General features: G+C 39.0%; 1 protein-coding gene across 1 annotated transcript in view; it reads left to right on the forward strand.

Annotated features, from left to right (window-relative positions):
* The window catches only part of COL8A1 (collagen type VIII alpha 1 chain), a 171,434-nt gene that overhangs the window by 98,189 nt on the left and 54,034 nt on the right, over positions 1–19,211 (forward strand). The window contains 1 exon segment of the mRNA NM_001101176.1: positions 11,130–11,245. The gene's annotated coding sequence lies outside the window, so the exon portion shown is untranslated.

Genomic DNA, 19,211 nt, shown 5'->3' on the forward strand with positions numbered 1-19,211 from the left:
GAAGACCTCTGAACATACCTTGAATCGCCATTATATTACTAATATTTCATCCTGTCTGAAAGTTTATCTAACAGTTTCATTTGAAGGGGCTATAATTTCTCAGCAAGGATGAGGAACTTCTAGGAAAGGGTGATATGTTTTTATCAATAGCAAGTGTCAAGAGGATATACCTACAATGAAAATTTCATTGACTACTTCTTGTCAATGTCATTGACTACTTCTCTTCTTAAATTGCATCATGAGAACCTAATTTTAGATTGCAACCAATGAACCTTCTGCTCTCCAGTTGTCTAGAGTCACTATTTCTCAAATGTATTTGCATATAGAAGTGTTAATTTCTCACTTCATCCTTCATTATTCCAAACTAGTAGGAATTTCAGATATACTTTGGATCTTTAGATCTTTTCAATGCTCTTTTCTACCAGGTCATTTATACTTGGCTTCTTTGAAGTATACTGTGTGTTTGTAAACTGTGTGACTATAATGTGCGTCTTATAAAAAAAGGGAAAATGAGTGTCTCTCTAACTGCAAGGTACTTAAAAGAAGGCCAGTTATCTACAATCCAGACCCTCAGTGGTGGCTTAGTACAACCTTAGGAGATTTATTTTCCTCTCTCTTATCAGGATTTAGTCATTAATTCAGAATTAATCCTGTCTCGGTAGATATGAAATTTAACAATCCTTGTTTTATCTGAGACATATAACCTTAAATTTTTATAAAAAGTTAGCTGAAGGATGAAGGCATTCCTTCAGATGGGTGGAGAAAGGGAAATGGCCTGCCCACCGCTTCCTCCAGCTCTCCAAACATTATTAATGAAACCAAATCAGATGTACCACTCTGTGGGACTGTGAAAATAGCTTTCAGGAACCTCAAGGCACCTTATCCAATTGTTGTTCTAAAGCCCTGGCATTTCTAAACCACTCAAATACACAGTTCCTATGCAAATCTTGTGCCCAATTTAATAACACTATAAAATCAATGAACATTTTCCATGCTCCAGACAACTGCCATGAATCAGCACAGTAAAATAAAATGTCCCTTGAAAAACTTGGAACTAAACCCTGGGATAATGTCAGTGGGATAAGAATAGGCAGTTCTTCTGTTTTGCTGATTCCTGACTAATCAATCTTCTTTAATATTGTGTGAGAGAACAGGCGGTCTCTTCTCATGACCTTCACTCACGTGTTGCACACTTCTCAGGATTAAATGAGTCTGTGCAACCACTGCTAGCAAGGAGACTGGCCCAAAGGACATGTTAGTAAATGTGCATTTCCCATCCCTTCAAGAATCATAAGAATGTGGCCTGCCTGCTTTGTGAGGAAACTATAAACTGGTAGGGATAGGCTATGTTGAAACACATATCAAAACTTGTGCTTGAGTGTCCAAATGTTATATCACTTCTGAAATGGTGTGGCCTATTTATAAATAGCAATTCAGATTTTTCTCATGAATTTTATAGAAACAGATCTCATTTCTGTAGAATCTTGTAATCATAGTTGGCCACTGAGACCCAGCCACTGAGGTTCCTGCAATTCCAGAAAGAATAACACCAAGAGAGACAGCTTTAACTCTCATCCACTCAAGGGGACATGTAAGACATCTCCTCATTCCAGAGGTTTGTATTAAACCAGCCTCAAAAGATGAAACTTCTGTTTTCAACACTTTAAGTGCTGAAAGGGAAGTTTTTCAAGACGTGTTCCTTACCCAGTGAATAAATCATATGTTCAGCAGCAAAAAAAAAAAAAAAAAAAAATGGTGGGAGGTGCACATTCTTCAAGTCAAAGCAAGGAGCCTGTTGAGTGGTGCTCTAGTTTTGAAAATATCTAATTTGACAGGGGAGCTCTCATCACAGTCCTGAAATGATTTTATGATGTTGTGATCTTGTGCTGGCTGTTTCTTTTTTTTAAATTGAAGCAATGTACTTTAATCAGAACTATCAAAGCTTTGGAAAATGCCCATATAACATACAATGTCTAGGTTTTTTTTTAATGGTTTCAAATGCGGTATCTTCTGCACTGCTAAGTTTTGTATTTCAAATGTACAAAAAGTATTTGCAAGGCATCCAGCAAATATTTATGAATCACCTACCGTGTGCCCATCCTAGTTCCAATCACAAGGGATGTTGTTGTTTGTTGTTTAGGCACTAAGCCACATCTGCCTCTTTTGTGACCCCATGGACCATAGCCCAGCCAAGCTCCTCTGTCTCTGGGATTTCCCAGGCAAAAATACTGGAGTAGGTTGTCATTTCCTTCTCCAGGGGATCTTCTTGACCCAGAGATCCAACCCACATCTCCGGTATTGGCAGGCAGGTTCTTTACCACTGAGCCGTGAGGGAAGGCAAGGGATGTTACTAAGAATGAAACGAGTTCTCTGCTCTCAAAGAGAGTGGAGAGAGAGGAAGTGTTGCTGTTGAGGCAGACTATGAACGGATAATATGTACGATGAAGTAGGGAGTGTACAAGGGTTACTGTGTGATGAAAGGGAATTAGAGATACATGAAAATGAGTGGCTGACTTTAGATTAGATGGTCAAGAAAAACCTCTCTGCAGAAGTGACCTGTAAGTTGAGATTTAAATGAACAGCCCAGCATGCAGGGTTCTGCAGGAAGAGCATTCCAAACATGGGAGCAGTAGAGGCCTGAAGACGGGGACCAGCACGATATTTCCCACAAGAAGAAGGCCAGTGTGGCTGGAGAATAAAGGGCAAAGGGGAAAGAGGTGTAGGGGAATGGGGAGGTCGGCTGAGAGAATTATATGGGGCCTTTCAGTGAGAAAAGCAGTTTAGATCTGATCTAAGTGCTGTGGGGTTTCCGTGGTAGCTCAGCTGGTAAAGAATCCGCCTGCAATGCAAGAGACTCTCGTTGGATCCCTGGGTCAGAAAGATCCCTTGCAGAAGGGATAGGCTATATACTCCCATTTTCTTGGGCTTCCCCGGTTGGATCCCTGGGTCAGAAAGATCTCCTGGAGAAGGGAACAGCTACCCACTCCAGTATTCTTGCCTGGAGAATCCCATGGAAAGAGGTGTCTGGCAGGCTAAGTACTGAGGGGAGCTATTAGGTGCAAGAGCAGGGGTGTTAAGCGGTTGAATGGCGGATCAGACTTTTTCAAAATTCACCGCATCTGCTCTGTTTGTCGGCAGAGCAAAAGTAGATCCATTTTTCATGCAATTGGAACTATGGAAGAGTTTCCTTACGCATAAGCGTAAGGAAATTAGGAGGGAAAGTGAGGGCAGTTGAGGCTGGCCACGCTGTGGCAGGAGGGGCCGTGAGGGCAGTAAGTCCAGAGCCGGGGTCTGAGGAGGAGAAGCCGGTGGTCCTTATACAGGCTGACAGGAAGGTGTCAGCCTCCCGTATCCCCTAGCGCCCAGAACTGCTATGGGGCCGCCTGGTCCTTCAGGTGCAGGAGCCAGATGAAATGCGGGAAATGGAAAGACAACGTGACCATCTCAATCGGGTAGAACAAGCCACAGGAGGCTGTTCGAAGTGTAGTGAGAAGCCTGGGTACCAATCTGCGGCTGAAGCCATGCTCCCGGGCATCCTGGAGACGCGGCCCAGCATCTTTGACCTGGGCTTTGAGGGCTATGCCCCGGGCCCTAACCTGCTGACATCGCATGGATTCTACAGATGGAGAAAAGCCTTCTACTCGGGTCAGGAGCCCCTGAAGAACGCCTGCAGGCCTGGGCCCTCTGATTGTCAGACGGTGCGCCGTCTCGGGGCCCAGCTAGCCTGAGACCAGGGAGAGGCTCCTGGCCTTGAAGCAGCTCAGCCAGCCCCATGCCGCGTTCCGGGGTCGCGCCTCTGCGCCGCCGAAGGCTAAAATCATGGCAACCGATGCCGTTTCGCTTCATAAACAACAAATTTCTTATCTCCGGAAAGTTCAAAGGTCTCTCCCCCCTTACCTTGGTTTGGATCTTCACCCCAATGCTTCCTCCCTTGTCAGTGACATCACCCAGGAGACCGAGGAGACCCCTTGGAGTTTTTGTTCTGCCAGCCCTGATGTTGCAGAGCAGAACACAAAGCTCCTGTGTCTCTTTGTCCCAGGCCGGCAGCTTTGCAGACGTGATGGGTAGCCCAAAGGCCTTTCACGGAATGATGTAGAGCCAAGACCCGAACCCGGGTTTGTTGAAGGAGGAAGGCCCTTCTGTCCTTATCTCTGAATTTACTCTCAAGGAGGAAGGTATCACAGGAAACAGCGCTCAGTTCTGCAAACTCAGTCTCACCCTCCTGGAATTACTTCAATAGCTGCCGTCCACACCGCAGGTGTTGCTGCCCCTTAATTAGAAAGCTTCAACAAGTCTTGCTGGAGGTTAAAGCTTGGACTTAAAGAGAAGAGCTGCCTTATATGTTTTCCATACTTCAGACTTGGGAATCCCTGGTGGCTCAGAAGTGAAGAATCTGCCTGCAGTGCAGGAGCCGGTGGTTGGATCCCTAGGTCTGGAAGATCCCCTGGAGAAGGAAATAGCAACCCACTCTGATATTTTTGCCTGGGAAATCCCATGTACAGAGGAGCCTAGTGAGCTACGTTCATGGGGTCACAAGAGTCAGACACGACTTAGCGACTAAACCACCAGCCAAATTCAGACTCAACAGAAGGCCAGTTTTGAGCTGAAACAGGTTGCAAGTAATTGTATCTATTGGCATGTCCCAGTTTAAAGGGTGAGACAGAGGTTTCTGGTTTTTCCTTGCCCTTGGGCAAAAACAGGTCCTAAATGAATGACCAACTTCACTGCATTAAACTCTGAACATATTTCTTTATTTTCCAGAAAATTTGTACTATGTACACTCCACTTTACCCAAACCAATGTTTAATTTTTTTTATTTTTGCCAGTTTGATAACCAAAATTTTAATTCCATTGTGTAATTAACATTTCCTTTACTTACTAGGTTGAACATTTTTTACATTTTTTTTAGCCTTTTTGTTTTTTTGTGTGTGAATTGTGTTCATTTAATTGCTCATTTTTTTAACACAATGTTACAATTCTTTCCCCTGATAACTCATAAGTGCTCTTTCTATACAAAGGATATTGACTGTCAATTTTCTCAAACAACTTCACAGGGTGTCTTTTACATTCAATTTCTTAAATTTTTACTGTAAAAATAGCACACACACATGCGGGTATGCTCCAGTTTTCTATTGCTGCATAACAAGCCACATGAAAATGTAGTGGCTTTGAAATAACCAACATTTTATTGTATCTCACAATTTTATGGGTCTCAGCTGGGAGCTTTTTCTCTCTTTTGGCTTATTTACCTGATAGATTGGCTGACTTGGAGGGCCTCACATGGCTTTACTCACACATTTAGTGCCATGGCAGGGATAGAAAGAAGTCTGAGCTCTGCTGGAATTGTCCCTGGAGCACCTAAACCTGGCTGCTCCTAAGGGCAGTCAGATTTCTTAATTGGGGGCTCAGAATTCCAAGAAAATATTCTAGAAACAAAGTAGCAACTGGTCTTTCATGACCCAGTCTCAGAAGTTACATAGTGTCAGTTCCACTGTGCTCCATTGGTCAAAGCAGGCACAAACCCTTCCAGATTTAACTGGGAGGGAACACAGAGGTGGGTTAAACAATCTGTGACTGTTTCAAACTTGCATAAGGATTAAATATTTTAAAGATTAAAACAAATTCCACTTCACCTTTTATTTGCTTATAATGTTTTTAAAGAGCCACTGATTTTTAAGTACTTATATTAATTTCTTTCTTCTTTGTGATTTCTTCCATTGCTTTGTAATTCATTTTTAAAAATTATTTTCATACTGTGTGTCTACAATATTAAGGACATTATCAGTAACTATATTCAGAGAAATGACTGTATGGCCTTTAGATGCTTGAAGTACTATGTATTTTGGCTGCACTCATTTAATATAGTTTTTAATCCTTTCCATCCTTAAAATTCATCTAAAAATTTAGGTTAACCATACATTTAATTATTCAGTTGCTGTAGAGAGTGAGGGATCAGATCAGATCAGTCACTCAGTCGTGTCCGACTCTTTGCGACCCCATGAATCGCAGCACGCCAGGCCTCCCTGTCCATTACCAACTCCCGGAGTTCACTGAGACTCATGTCCATCGAGTCAGTGATGCCATCCAGCCATCTCATCCTCTGTCTTCCCCTTCTTCTCCTGCCCCCAATCCCTCCCAGCATCAGAGTCTTTTCCAATGACTCAACTCTTCGCATGAGGTGGCCAAAGTACTGGAGTTTCAGCTTTAGCATCATTCCTTCCAAAGAAATCTCAGGGCTCATCTCCTTCAGAATGGACTGGTTGGATCTCCTTGCAGTCCAAGGGACTCTCAAGAGTCTTCTCCAACACCACAGTTCAAAAGCATCGATTCTTCGGCTCTCAGCCTTCTTCAAAGTCCAACTCTCACATCCATACATGACCACAGGAAAAACCATTGACTAGACGGACCTTTGTTGGCAAAGTAATGTCTCTGCTTTTCAATATGCTATCTAGGTTGGTCATAACTTTCCTTCCAAGGAGTAAGCGTCTTTTAATTTCATGGCTGCAGTCACCATCTGTAGTGATTTTGGAGCCCAGAAAAATAAAGTCAGCCACTGTTTCCACTGTTTCCCCATCTATTTCCCATGAAGTGATGGGACCGGATGCCATGATCTTCATTTTCTGAATGTTGAGCTTTAAGCCAACTTTTTCACTCTCCACTTTCACTTTCATCAAGAGGCTTTTGAGTTCCTCTTCACTTTCTGCCATAAGGGTGGTGTCATCTGCATATCTGAGGTTATTGATATTTCTCCCGGCAATCTTGATTCCAGCTTATGTTTCTTCCAGTCCAGCGTTTCTCATGATGTACTCTGCATATAAGTTAAATAAACAGGGTGACAATATACAGCCTTGACGTACTCCTTTTCCTATTTGGAACCAGTCTGTTGTTCCATGTCCAGTTCTAACTGTTGCTTCCTGACCTGCATACAAATTTCTCAGGAGGCAGATCAGGTGGTCTGGTATTCCCATCTCTTCCAGAATTTTCCACAGTTTATTGTGATGCACACAGTCAAAGGCTTTGGCATAGTCAATAAAGCAGAAATACATGTTTTTCTGGAACTCTCTTGCTTTTTCCATGATCCAGCGGATGTTGGCAATTTGATCTCTGGTTCCTCTGCCTTTTCTAAAACCAGCTTGAACATGAGGAAGCTCACAGTTCACATATTGCTGAAGCCTGACTTGGAGAATTTTGAGCATTACTTTACTAGCGTGTGAGATGAGTGCAATTGTGCGGTAGTTTGAGCATTCTTTGGCATTGCCTTTCTTTGGGATTGGACTGAAAACTGACCTTTTCCAGTCCTGTGGCCACTGCTGAGTTTTCCAAATTTGCTGGCATATTGAGTGCAGCACTTTCACAGCATCATCTTTCAGGATTTGGAATAGCTCAACTGGAATTCTATCACCTACACTAGCTTTGTTCATAGTGATGCTTTCTAAGGCCCACTTGACTTCACATTCCAGGATGTCTGGCTCTAGGTCAGTGATCACACCATCGTGATTATCTGGGTTGTGAAGATCTTTTTTGTACAGTTCTTCTGTGTATTCTTGCCATCTCTTCTTGATATCTTCTGCTTCTGTTAGGTCCATACCATTTCTGTCCTTTATCGAGCTCATCTTTGCATGAAATGTTCCTTTGGTATCTCTGACTTTCTTGAAGAGATCTCTAGTCTTTCCCATTCTGTTGTTTTCCTCTATTTCTTTGCACTGATCGCTGAAGAAGGCTTTCTTATCTCTTCTTGCTATTCTTTGGAACTCTGCATTCAGATGTTTATATCTTTCCTTTTCTCCTTTGCTTTTCGCTTCTCTTCTTTTCACAGCTATTTGTAAGGCCTCCTCAGACAGCCATTTTGCTTTTTTGCACTTCTTTTCTATGGGAATGGTCTTGATCCCTGTCTCCTGTACAATGTCACGAACCTCATCCCATAGTTCATCAGGCACTCTGTCTATCAGATCTAGGCCCTTAAATCTATTTCTCACTTCCACTGTATAATCATAAGGGATTTGATTTAGGTCATACCTGAATGGTCTAGTGGTTTTCCCTACTTTCTTCAATTTCAGTCTGAATTTGGCAATAAGGAGTTCATGGTCTGAGCCACAGTCAGCTCCTGGTCTTGTTTTTGCTGACTGTATAGAGCTTCTCCATCTTTGGCTGCAAAGAATATAATCAATCTGATTTCAGTGTTGACCGTCTGGTGATGTCCAAGTGTAGAGTCTTCTCTTGTGTTGTTGGAAGAGGGTGTTTGTTATGACCAGTGCATTTTCTTGGCAAAACTCTATCAGTCTTTGCCCTGCTTCATTCCGTATTCCAAGGCCAAATTTGCCTGTTACTCCAGGTGTTTCCAGTCCCCTATAATGAAAAGGACATCTTTTTTGGGTGTTAGCTCTAAAAGGTCTTGTAGGTCTTCATAGAACCGTTTAACTTCAGCTTCTTCAGTGTTACTGGTTGGGGCATAGACTTGGATTACTGTGATATTGAATGGTTTGCCTTGGAAACGAACAGAGATCATTCTGTCGTTTTTGAGATTGCATCCAAGTACTGCATTTCAGACTCTTTGTTGACCATAATGGCTACTCCGTTTCTTCTGAGGGATTCCTGCCCCCAGTAGTAGATATAATGGTCATCTGAGTTACATTCACCCATTCCAGTCCATTTCAGTTCACTGATTCCTAGAATGTCGACATTCACTCTTGCCATCTCTTGTTTGACCACTTCCAATTTGCCTTGATTCATGGACCTGACATTCCAGGTTCCTGTGCAATATTGCTCTTTACAGCATCAGACCTTGCTTCTGTGAGGGAAGTGTGGCTAAATAGTTCTTGTTTAGTTCTTTGCACTTTTCAGGTTCATTCTTTTAAAATGAACTGAAACACAATGAGCTACATTTGGTCTGTGTAGCTAGTAGTTCCCATCAGGTGTTGCAACGGTGCTCAAATATTGAAAAAATGTATTCATTTCATAAATGTGATTGTAGCACTCTTTCTTACAGTGTTCTAAGTGGCAAAGCAAAAAAAAAAAATGTGTCCTCCCATAACAGCATTTAATTAGCAATTATTTTAAAGGACATTCTTCTAGCTAACAGAAAGGAAAGAACTCTGTTAACATATATTGTAAAGACTTAATAAATGCTAAATGATGGTGGTCATCTCATGCTCTAAAATTTTAGATTGAGATCTGTTCAGTTATTTTCTGTTTCCAATGGTACATTTCAAAACCTGGTTTTGCCATCTCAGTATGGAACTGTGAAAGCTGTGTGGAAAGAAGTAAATTGAATAAGATGTATGACACACATAATCACAATCTTCAGTGTTTCTATTTATCCTGTGTGTCTTTCTCCTATTTTCTTTTCACCACATTCAGGAAAAGAAAAAGGAATTTTGGAAGAAGAAAACATTGGGAAAAATGTTATTGTCTAATGCAGTTAATCACAGGGTGGAGTTTCATATCTTTTTTTTTTCTAACATTTTATCTCCCGCACTAAGCATTGGGCCTTTTGCATAGTAGCGCTCAATGGATATTTAGAGAAGAATGATTTGGGGAGAGGCACAAATGTATTTACCAGCCTGTTCCTGTGATCTAGTTTGAATCTGGAGAGTTTCTTTTTCATGGAGGCAGCTATATTTATGGAGTATTTTTTCTATATCTGTCTCCACTGCCTGTCAGGCATACCACACAAACAGTAGATTGGGAAAGTCAAGCCCTTGAGTCCATTTACAGCCTGAACTCTATTATGGGAGATCACTTGAGATGCCACAGTTTCTATACACAAAGTATTCTCAAATCATCTATGGTTAACCCAAATTTTAACTTTATGTCAGAATATCCCCAGGTTGAGCCGAAATTCAGAATGCTGCTGGGTCCACTCTTCTGGCACAAGCTCAGGTATCAGAGCCTGGGCCTTGTGTTTGGGGAACATAGGCCTTCAGCAGCTAGAACCATTCAAGTCCTTTCTCATTTTGTGTTCAATACAAAATACATGTAAACTCCAGAATTATACTCTTCAATACAGTAGCCATTACCCACAAGTGAATATTTAAATCTGAATTAATTTAAATTAAAACTGAAAATTCACTTCCCTGATTGCATTAGCCACATTTCAAGTGCTTAATAGCCATTTCTGGCTAGTGGCTGTCATATTGAACATTGCAAAATGTGAACATTTCCTTTATCACAGAAAGTTTTACTGAATAGCACTGCTTTAGAATATATCACTTATGTCATATTGCAGAAATTCTAAATTAGAAACCCAATTCTGCATTTATTTCCTAATCAACAAATCCTGGCTTTCAAATCTTTTTAAGTGTCTAAAGTTTCCCTGCTTAAATCTTTTTCTGAACAACAAATATAAAGAATATTTCCTAAAAAAGTCTCTGTGAAATGTACCAAAACAAAATAGAGACTAATATGTGAAACACAGAGTTAAATTTCTGAAATTCTGATTAAATGGGGAGAAGTTTCCATACAACTTGTAATAAGTCTAAATTACAGATGGTTTATAAAGTATACTCTAATTAAAAATCTCAAACAAAAACCTGAAAGTGCTGCTGAATTAAAGTTCTACCAGACCTGATTTGACAAAAAATAGAGAATAATTTCTAATTCAAATACTAGTGTATGCAAATTAGATGGAAATATGTTGATGGCAGAGATTCCTTTTCTTAAATTAACCTAACATTGCTCCCTGAGGTATTACTTCCATAAATTTCCTCCCACTGTAGCAATTGCCCTCACCCTTTCTAAATTACCTGCAGTCTGTATTAACAGAAATTAAATTAATGGGAACCTAGCACATAATATAACCATGAAAAGCAATAAACATATACAAGAAATGTTTATTTGGATAAAAATTATATATGTGGTAGTAAGTGTTTAAAAATAAATAAGCACCTATTTGCATACATAGAATTGCACAAAATTATTCTCTCTCTGAATCAGCATACAAATATCTCTAATATCAACTAAATATGCACTTAAATTCTGGTCCATAACAGCATCTTTTATTGAAGTGTGTATTTATACGTTGCTATAATGTAATTTCTCCTATGATCCCAGAACAGTGCACTTTGATAATAATCCAGATTCTTGTTGTCTTTCCAACTGAGTAAAAGTATTCTCTTTTTTTTCTACCCCAGAAGCTGTTCTGGAAGTGGAGCAGCATCTGAAGAGACGGAGACCAGCCCACACGTGCCACAGGGAGGCACAAGCGAGGACAGCGGTGCTCGATTCCGCAGGCGGGCCGAGTCTAAATGTAAGTGTGAGAAGCCATGGGGGGCACGGTGGCCTGGTGGCTGGTGGCCCACAGGCACTGTGGGTCCATCTGCAGAAGTCACTGTCTGTTCAGGGAGCACGGGGGCTGTTGGGGTGTCCAGCCTGCCTGCTTGTCCTATTTCCCACCCTCATCTCCACTGCAAAAGCCTTGAAACCATCGCTACCAATGCCAGGTTTTAAAATCCCTGAGAGTAAAATACATGTGCAGAGTGTGATTTGAGCTGATTTTTAAGCCCAGGCATGCTGAATAGAGTCTTAAAATAATCATTTCCATAGGACCTGACTAGGTATCCAAGTGTTCACCAGATGCTAGCAGCTAGATTTTGCAGAAGAAAATTGCTAACTTAAGCTTCTTTTCATGATTCAGCAGAGGGTTTTAAGTAATAAAAGATCTGGAGATTTGTAAAATAAATAATTCTAGCGCAAATGGGAAAATTAAAATAATCTTATCATCTCCCAGTCATGTCTGTATGTGCTTTTCTACCATTATCAAATTTCTCTTAATTGTGCCAATTTTTTTTTTTTCTGGCTGATACTTTATAGTTTAAAGTTATGAGTTGTAATGAAGAAATGATTCCTTTCAGATGACTGAAGTGACATGTACTAAATTTTCCTAAAGACAGTCTAGGATGTATGAAACAGTGCATGGTGTAACAAATATAGTTTTATTCATATGTAATATTGAACATATCAACAGTGAAAAATAATAACAGCATGATAGAATCTCTTTTATTCCTTAATAGATCTCTCAGTAGAAGCAATTAAAATATAAAGTAAATCATTAACTTTTGAACTTTGACAGAAAAAAATTCTATCCATTTCTGACAAGTAGACATTATCTCATAGTATCCACAGCCATCTCATGCTTATTACCCTTGCCTGGTCTTAAGTGTGACTTTTGGACACACAACTCAATGTTTCCTATTATTTAATAGTACAATGGCTTTTTATAGTCTATTTAATTTTATTTAGTAATTTAAAGAATGAAGAGTTAAGATTCCTCAGATTTTTGTGTTGTTGCTGAAGGTGCACTTGAACAAAAAGAAAAACACAGCATCTAGCCCTATACTTAATGCCACATGACCACATCCTCTCTAGAATGAATCTATTCAGAGTTCCTGGAGAAATGCAAATACATTATTCATTTTCCTAATGTATCACATTTTTTACTGCAGGTACCCCTAATTATTTTGGCTGCATTCCATCAAGGCCAGATGTTAATTGAATGAAATATTTATAATATAAAACCATTGAATAAAAAATATATGCTCACTTAAGCAACAGGTTGTAGAACTCAAGCCAATCACGTATTTTGGAGAAGCTGAAGAAGGAGGCATGACGTGGGTTACATTCATAATGTCAGGGTAAGGTTCTGAACTCAACCCAGAGAAACTTGATAATTGTTGGAACCAACCAAAGCTCGGCTACTTCTGGATTTGTTGTAACAAAATCTTGCTGCCAAAGGCATTGATGGGTTCGCACAGTGAAAAATCACAATAATAATGTTCAAGTAAATCAAAAAAATACAGAAGGTGGTTATTATAGGGAAGAGGAAAGGAAAGTTATAAAGTTATGATGGAAATATCAAAAATACATTTTTTTGAACTTTTAAAAAATTTAACTTTGTTTCTAAACTAGGGTGCAAAAGCAAGAAAATGTAGTTTGTTCAATAAATGGTTTCACTCAGTGATCAACAGCAATCATTCAACAAGTGAAAATAAAAATTATATTTATTCAGTGTAGCCATCAGTTCAGGCAGAACGGAAGCTTATAATAGTTTTCTAGTAAAAAAAAATAATAATAACCAGACAAAAGTCATTTTTAAGAAGGAATTTTGACTGAAAAGGAAATAAAGAACTTTTTGAGTGCATTCTTCTCAGCAAAAATGAACTTGGCTTATGCTTAAGTATATTTAGTCATTTCACATAGTATAAAGCTAAATATTTTATGTGGTTTTTAAGTTCTAGGAAGAAATTCATGGAAACAAATGTAGAAAATGACCCTAAAATTTTAAATATGAAAACTATAATAGACTTACAATTAGGGAAATAGATCATAATAACTAATCCGCTACGTGTCCTCCAAAAGTAAAGAACATAACTTTTTAAATTATTTTTTGGAAAATCTGGAATTTTATTTCTGATCATCTTTATATCTTCTGAAAATATAGATTCCTGAATCATATATCATAGAAAGTTTGTTAGGCTCCATATTTTTCCTCAAGTTTGAAGACTGTATTTCTGAGTGACGATTATCATAGAAACAAAGTCCATTTGTTCCCTAAAAATACTCGATGTGTCTTACGCACAGTAAGCACCAAATAATATGGTGAAGTGAACTAAATTATTTCCACTTTCTGTTCAGAGATTAATGTGTCTCTTGGACTCACACTACCGAGGTGGTGTCTCACACATGTGGATTAATGAGTTACATCTGTAACCAAAAATATCCATGGAAAACCTGATAAATTGATCCATATCTGTTTTATTAATCAAGCCCAGTACAGAAGGGTTTTCTTGTGGTTATACTATATTCTGGAGATAAATAGAGTGGGGAAACCACAGGTCAATTTAGAAGTTGTTTGAAACACTGAAGAATGTATGGTTCTATTACATGACAGTAATAAAGTCAGTCCTTGATGGCTGTAGTGCTGATATATAAGTATTATAAATATTCTGAATGTATAATTTTACTGAAGAACATATGACAGTGTCCAAGAAGACCCTAACCATCTAATATGTAATTTATTTCTTGTTGCCACTCTCTTCCTTCCTAATTTTTTTTAAATAAAGTTAGCATGTCTTGAACAGCCTTTAGTTGAAGCAGATGGCTAGAAATCAGAAGTCCCAGATTCTATCCTTGATTCTCCTACCAACTGGGAATGTGGCCCTGGGCAAGTCATTAGAGTAAATCTACAATAAAAGAGAGCTATAATGTCTTACATATGCCTGGTGCTTTATGATCTTACACAGCATTTTTGAATACAATATATTATTTAAATCTTCCTCACAGCATCCTAAGAGGAGTCTGGCAGTTATTAACAATCCCTGTTATAGAGAGTAGAAATCTGAGACCCAGAGACACTAAATCACTTCTCATCTCAATATCAAATGTCAGGGCCAGAAACAGACATACATGATGATTCCACGCTGGTCTTTGTCTCCTTTCCCATGCACCACACTACCTTGCTGCAGCACCTCCAAAGCTGAACTGTCCAGTATGGAGCCATGAGCCATAGGTGGTGATACAATACTTGAAGTGTGGCTAGTCCCAACCGAGACATACACTGGGTATAAAATACAGTATTTCTAAGACCTTGAACAAAAAAATCAGAGTGTGAACTATCTCATTAATATTTTTACATTGATTCCACATCAAAATAATATTTTTATATCTTCATTTCAATAAACTGTATGATTAAAATTAATCTCACCTGTCCCCTTAACTTCTTGAATGTGGCTGTTACAAAATGTCGAGTCACATACATGGCTCACAGTGCTTCTGTTGGTCAGAGCTGGACTGAGGATTTCCTTGTTCAGAGCCCACAGGGTGGACTTCACGGTCCTGGACTTCTTTATACACCTGCCGTGATGTGGCTGAGACTAATTTCCAAAAATTCTGTCAAACACAGAGCGGTATAGATTTGGAGTAATGATTTAGTCATTCTCACCCATCTTCCACAGGCAGGGAAAAAGTCAGACCTTATTAGTCGATGCCTCAAATTGCTCATTTATTAAAAGGCCTCATTTTATACTTGCCGAATGTTTGGAAAGCTTAGAGTAAACATACCTTGGAAAGAAGTATAAACTATATTTATGGCTCTGAAGCACAGCTTATTTTTAAATGGGTTCCCATTAACATTATGAGTGAATGAGACACTGGGCGATTAGGTGATACAAGTAATGCAAAATAATAATGATATATAAATTTATTATAAAATGTAGTATATTTTATTCCTCCTATCAACTCCTTAAGATATTTTATATATAATCCCTAAAGAAGTAGCTTATTTCTGTTTTGAAAAATCTAAATGAAAGTCCTCAGGAAAAATGGTAAATTAAAATTTCTTATTTAGCAGAAAAATACATATAGTAAAAATAAACCAAAATAGCTCAAATTATTGAAAACTAACATCTATTTGGTATTTATTATGTAGCCTTGGGCACTATATTAAGAGTTAAACCAAGATTATCTCCTTTAGAGATATGAAAATTAGCAACAACGAGAAGAAACAGAGTTCTTAAGTATTACTGCCTCTTACTTCCATGCTGTTTGAAGTCACAATATGAGCTATAGAGACAATATTAGAATATAAGGTAATGTTGAGTAATAAGATCAAAAATCAGCATTCAAAGAGGGCACAAGGGAGTAGAACATGTTTCTGAAAAACAGTTGTTATTGTTTGGTCACTAAGTTGTGTCCAACTCTTGGAGACCCCATGGACTGTAGCCCCCGAGGCTCCTCTGTCCATGGGGTTTCCCAGGCAAGAATACGGGAGTGGGTTGCCATGCCCTTCTCCAGGGGATCTTCCCGACCCAGGGATCGAACCACATTTCCTGCTTTGCACCAGGGAAGCCTTTTGAAACATACATACTTATAAACAAGATTATATGAAGGAGGAATTACTCTTCACTTTCTAAAGGTTTCTTAATGGTACAATAGAAATCTTTACAACAACGTTCTCCAAGGTGTTAAAATTTACCTATTATTTACAAAGCAAAGGTCCCATTTAAACAAAATATAACTATATGAGTTTCAGAGATTTGTTTTCCTCTATGTGTTATAACCACTTGAAGGATTCAACCTTAAATATTTTCTGGAAAAATAAGAAATGAATATAAATAAACTAAAAGGGGGTCTAAATCAAAACGGCACTGAAAATCACAAAACAGTGAAAACTAAAGGTTTTAAGTTTTTATACAATAAAAATAAAATGCTACCTTTGAAGGCTGACAATAAAAATTGTCTATGTAAGCTAATAACATAGAATATTTTTTAAGATTTCAAATTGTTACCAATTTCTTAATGTTCATGCTTACCTGAAGTGAAATAAAAACAGTAACACTAGCCAAGTCTGGGTAGCAGAATTTTAGATATTTCTGTCCTTATTTATACTTTTTTATAATAATTCTTGAATAAACATGTACTGCTTTTATAATAGGTGAAAAGAAAAGTTGTAATCAACTCCAAAAATGACTGCAAATAAGAAAAACAAAATTATCTTGGTGAGAGGCTGGTGTAAAATGCAAATTTTGTTCTCAACCATAAATTGTAAAATAATTATATATTTTATAGGTTCTTCTTTTGAGGCATTGTTGCCCTTCCTTTGATTCAAAATAAAACATCCTGTGAACTATTTTTCAGTTTCTCTAGATAGTGAAGGTAAAAGCTAGGTTGGATTTTCTAGATTTTCTTAAGAAAGCAGTTTCCCCTCAGCCGTGTACATGAGTATAAAGATCAAGGTTGTAATATGTGCACTTAAAGCTCAAAGTTGTTATTACAGCAACCAGAAAACCAGAGCATCATGTAAAGCGCACCTCTTCTATAAAACAAACTGGCTATCAGTCATTTCTAATGGTGTCTACCAGCTGGCCTTAGTCTTAGACCTTGAGATGTGTAGAACGTCATGTGAGAATATGTTATACAATCATATCTCTGAGCAGGATAGTGATCATAGTGATCCTAAAAATAGTGAAATACAGAGCTGTTTTAGGCTTCCATTTCAAGTATTCATAGAGAAATAGTTGGTCAGCTAACTTCTTTTATAACAACAACACTAAAATTTAACTGCAAAGAAAACTCAGAAATGAGTTCCTTCTGGCATTTAATCATTAAATTGTAAATCCACAGACCATTAGTGCTGAAAGGGGCCTTCTAGATTATCTCATCTACTACCAACATTCTACAGATGAGAAAACTAAGGAGCATAAGAATTGTTATCTCAGGAAAAAATGAAATCACTGAAAAATATCCCAAAGTATCTAGGAATTTCTGGAAGCTTACCTAAGAAAGGGGAGAAGAAAATGGCAACCCACTCCAGTGTTCTTGCCTGGAGAATCCCAAGGACAGAGGAGCCTGGTGGGCTGCCGTCTATGGGGTCGCACAGAGTCGGACTCAACTGAAGCGACTTAGCAGCAGCAGCAGCACCTAAGAAAGGCTAGGTATTTCAAATGCTACCGGAACTTGATAGTTTAGTTGTGGGTATTCCTGTGCAAGAAAGAAAATATACTAATGTTGACTAATATTCATATCATATGTTAAAAGCACATTTCCAGTGAATCCCTATAAAGTAAAAACCAAAAGCATAACAAAGCCAATGATTTCAGACCAGATCCCTCACTCCTTACTCAGCTTCCTCTCTTCTGTGAGTTAAATAATTGAAAGAAACTTTCTTTGCCACTTTTCAGATACAAATTGTTTGTTACCATGAGAAATTGGCTACTCCCACAATTACTGGTAGACTAAAAAATAATGGAACATTCATTCCTAGAGTTTAAAAAGAGTGTCAAAATCCTCCTGATTTTATGCATTTATGAAAGCATGCTTATAATAAAATTGTATGTATTAAAAACATATTCCTCGTCCCCCTCCTAAAAAAAATACATACTAGACATTACGGAGATTCTCCTGGAACAAGTAAATATTAAGGCTCTTTTTTCTAAATTTGTCTAAGAAACTGAAATAGTAACACTTGATTGTAAGGAAAATACAACAGTGCATGCAATCCTACTGTCATCCATAAAATGGGAATAGGAGTAGATTCTCACAGAGCTGTTTAAGGATTAAGTCAATAATAGATGTAAAATGCTTAGTACAGTGTGTGGAACATAGTTAACATTCGCTCAGTGTCAGATAGTAGTCACCGTACAGATGTTACTTACAACACACTAGCTCCTCCACACACACCTTTCCCCTCAAGCAAACCAAACTCCTGAGATCCCCTCTTGTTTTCATGGCCCCATGTCCTCACGCATGCTGCCGCCTCTTTCCACATGTCCTTTCCCTACTTCCTCTGGCGGAAGCTTCAGCTCTGAAACTTCCTGCTCTTACTTGTCTCCCCTCCTCCCTGTGCCTGACTTAGTTGCTTTCACTCATTTCCCAAGGTGCCCTGTAATATGCCTCTTCTAGCGATTGAATCGTGACTTTTTTTTAAACTTGATTTCTCTCCTCTAACACACACACGTACGCACTAAACTGGAAATGCGTCACACTCAATGCATTGCACACACATTTTTGTATCCCTATGCTGCTGCTGCTGCTAAGTCGCTTCAGTCGTGCCCAACTCTGTGTGACCCCATACATGGCAGCCCACCAGGCTCCCCCGTCCCTGGGATTCTCCAGGCAAGAACACTGGAGTGGGTTGCCATTTCCTTCTCCAATGCATGAAAGTGAAAAGTCAAAGTGAAGTCGCTCAGTTATGTCCGACCCTTAGCGACCCCATGGACTGCAGCCTACCAGGCTCCTCTGTCCATGGGATTTTCCAGGCAATAGTACTGGAGTGGGGTGCCATTGCCTTCTCCATGTATCCCTATAGAAACATCTATTTAAATGAATGAACTAACACCTGTGTAAATATACAAGTGCCTTTTTTGTCTTCGTAAGTAATTATGAGGCTAGAATGTGTATCTTGTGACCTCAGTTTTGAAGGGGAAAAAGGGTGAAGCATGTCATGGGAAAAGTTGGGGGACACAACTCCATAGCCCTGGCCCTGCCCCAAGACTAACCCTGTGGTCTTCAGCGAGTCATTTAACTCTCTGGGCTCACTCTCCTTAGTAGAATGAATGAATTGGGCAAAATGGTCTCTGAGGACCCACTCAGTGCCAACTTTTAAGTGATGCTAAATATTGGTTCATCTCAGTGGTTCTCGAACTTTAGCAGAGATCAGAATCATCAGGTGGGCTTATGAAAATACTGATTCCTGGTCAGCGGGTCTGAGAGGGAGCCCC

Source organism: Bos taurus, chromosome 1 (genome assembly GCF_002263795.3).
Source record: "Bos taurus isolate L1 Dominette 01449 registration number 42190680 breed Hereford chromosome 1, ARS-UCD2.0, whole genome shotgun sequence".
NCBI lineage: Eukaryota > Metazoa > Chordata > Mammalia > Artiodactyla > Bovidae > Bos > Bos taurus.